The following is a 3526-nucleotide window of genomic DNA, read 5'->3' on the forward strand; positions in this document are numbered from 1 at the left end:
GGAGCCTGCTTCTTCCTCGGCCTGTTCAGCCTGCAGCTCTCTGTGCTTCTGCTCTCTCTGACAAATAAATAAATAAAATCTTTTTAAAAAATGTAACCAATTCTCACGGCTTTTAAGATCTTTCCCCTTTCTTTGGTGTTTTGAAGATTTACTTCTGAATGTGGGTGTGTATGAACCTATTTTCCCTTAAAAAATTCTTCCTGAGGAATTATTTTAAAGAATTCTGAGTCCCAGAATTCACACTTTTGTTTTTAAAGATTTATTTACTTGAGAGAGATGGAGCCCATGCACGCAGAGCGGGGAGGGCAGAGGGAGAGGGAGAGCAGTCTGAAGCCGACTTCATCCGCAGCGTGGAGTCGGAAGCAGGGCTCGATCCCGCATCCCTGAGATCAGGACCCTGAGCCGAAGCCAAGAGTCAGACACTCAACTGACTGCGCCACCCAGGTGCCCCCTCACTTTTGTCTGTAAAACCTGAGAAACTCTGAGTTATGTCCGTGATCAGTCCCTGTCCTGCACTCTTCCCTGCAATTCCCTCCGAATTCTTGGTCAGACCTGAGTTGGACCTTGTCACTCCAGCCTCCCGATCTCCTCGTTCCTTCTCTGTTTTACATTTTCCACCTCTCTGTTTCCACCTGTCGCATTCCAGATAACTTCTTCATAATTATTTGCCGAGTTTACTCATTACCCCCTAGTTATTATAATCTGATTTGAAGCCTTCTGCGCAATTTTAGATTTTTGTTAAACATTTCTGGATGTTATCGTTGTGTTTTTTTCAAACCTTCTAACCTCTTTTGACCCTCTCTTATTCCTCAGTCACGCTGCTGAGGGTCTATTTTATTTCTTTAAACTTCCTGCATTATTTGTTGTATTATCTGTAGGAAATAACACCGGAGTTTGAAGTCTTTGTTGTTTTCTGCTACCTACTCGTGACATTTAATTTATTTATTTTTATGTCATTTTTTAAACCATTTTAACCATGTTTAAATGTAAGGTTCGGTCGCATTAAGCACATTCGCCTGGTCGTGTACAGACATCACGTGTGTCTTGAGCGTTTTATCTTCCCCAACTGAAACTCCGTCCCATGAAACATTCACTTCCCCTCCCCCCCTTCCGTCGCCCCTGGGAACCACCTTCTACTTTCCGTCTCTGTGAATTTCATGCTCTAAGTACCATATGTAGGTGGAATCACACAATATTTATCCTCTGTGACTGGCTTGTTTCAAGGGCCTCCTGTGTTGCCGAGTGGGTCAGTTTAAGCACGGGCCATATTGTGGTGTAAGCTTGCAACACACTCAGTGGGCCCGTCTCCTGTGGACTGTGGGGCTGACGTGGTCTGTAAATGTAAGTTTGGAAGTCAGCAGTGAATTGCAATGGTAAACAAACCCTCCCGTTTGTATATACTGGAGTGATATTAGGGAGACTTGGGAGGACACCCTAAATATTTGTTGGATGAATCAATAAATGGCACGAATTATTTTTTCCAGCTGTGCACGGAATGTGTCTGAGCCATTTACACTCCATGTGCATTGTGATTAAGGGCACGTATTTGGGTGGTCACTGAGGAGGGCTGAGATTTCCAGCGTGGGATCAGGGCATTCCCACTAGGAGATACATCAGAACCGTTTGGCAACTTTCTCATGGTACCTATCTTTTCTTGGTTGAAATTTGAAATGTAGTGAGGTGGGGGAAATGCTTTTTGAGAACCAATGGACTAATGTTATTATGGGATCTCATAACAAAGTAGCCTTGGCATTCATTCTCCCCTTTTTTAGGAACAGCCCCGGCTTTCCATTTCCTCTCCACTTGGGCGATCTCTTTTCCTCACTGTCTGGCTATGCGTTCATGGTGGGGCTTTAGTCTCAGTTCCAGGGATAAAGGATGTGGCCCAAGCTTGGACCAAGCAGCAGATCATTTCCCCCAGACCATGATTGTTGTTTCAGGAGTGGGTACACCTAAACTCGTCCCATCAGAGTGTACCCCAAAGACTACCAGAAAAGGCTCTGGCTCTTTAGGCTGAACTTGAACCTGGAAGGCTGTAGAATTGGAGCGGTAACAGCCATACTGCCACCGGGAGAGGTCTTTCTGGAGCTGCCAAAGACCACCCTAGGGGCTCTAGAATGAAGACAGGCTGTCGAATCAGAGCGGAGGTGGGAAAAACCCACTGCAGGGGATATTGTAACAGTGCCTGAAGCAGGAGTGACCCTTGCCCACTTTAGTATGTGACCGAATAAGTCAACTCTTGCTTAAGTCACTTGCAGTTGAAACCGTTCTAATTAATATGTGGAGAGACAGACATACCGACCTGGCATTTGAGTTGATGTCCAGGAATCTCTAGGTCCCAGACCCTGGGGTGCTTCTCTCAAAGCGTCCTGAGATGGGAGTGAAGCCAGGCACTTGCTCAATTGTTGTTACTTGGTGGTAGAACGTTATCTAACACTGGGGAGAAAATCACGTATGCCACCAACGTGACCGTCACTTTACACCGGCACCATTTCCCTAAGCTACCACTCCTTTATGAACACATTTAGGGTTGCAAAAACTTATGTGTAGGGCCACCTGGGTGGCTCAGTCAGTTAGGCGTCTGACTCTTGATTTTAGCTCAGGTCGTGATCTCAGGGTCATGAGATCGAGCCCTGCGTGGGGCTCCTCACTCAGCGGGGAGTCTGCTTGAGATTCTGTCTCCCTCTGCCCTTTCCCCTCCCCCCGTTTTCTCTCTTTCTGTTTCTAAGAAATAAATAAAATCTCCTTAAAACAACATATGTGTAGCATAACAGATTGTATATATTTGTTGCAATGGACGCAAATATACACGTGCATAGTGCCCGTGCAGGCTGCCGCTCCTTCATGTGCAAGGATGAGCAGAAAGCCTAGGACACGCCGGTATTTGCGGAAAATAGAGGCTAAATGAGCTGAGAGAAAAACAGGCCCTAAGAGAAGAAAAAGGGAAATGAAGAACATCCAAAGAGCTCATTTAGCATCCTTTTTAAAAAAGATTTTATATACTTATTTGAGAGAGAGAGACAGACAGCAGCAGCAGGGGGGGACAAAGGGATAGGGAGATGCAGGGTCCCCACTGAGCAGGGACCTCCCCCCCCATTTGGGGCTTGATCCCAGGACCCCGAGATCATGACCTGAGTCAAGGCAGAGACTTAACCGACAAAGCCACATAGGCGCCCCTGTATAGCATCCTTTTAAAGGCTGCATAACATATTTCCAATCTCCCTGCTGATGAGCTTTGACTTCACTTCCTGTATTTTTGTCCCTGGAAACACCGCTGCGGGCTGCGGGCTGCACTGCCCAGACCTTCTATTGCCATGAGAGGAAGTCTTTGGATAGGATCGCTCATTGGAGCACATAAATATTTAAAAAGGCAATAAATGTCATCAGAGAGCTTTCCAAAAAAGGCTACAATAATGTACATTTCACGGGCAGTGCATTAAAGCATCCTTCGTACTTCTCCTTAACTTCAGAACTAATTTTCGTCCGTGGTAGATATTATAACTTTTCCCAGTTTTTGCAAGTGGTT

The sequence above is a fragment of the Meles meles genome, chromosome 10 (assembly GCF_922984935.1).
Source record: "Meles meles chromosome 10, mMelMel3.1 paternal haplotype, whole genome shotgun sequence".
Taxonomy (NCBI): Eukaryota; Metazoa; Chordata; class Mammalia; order Carnivora; family Mustelidae; genus Meles; species Meles meles.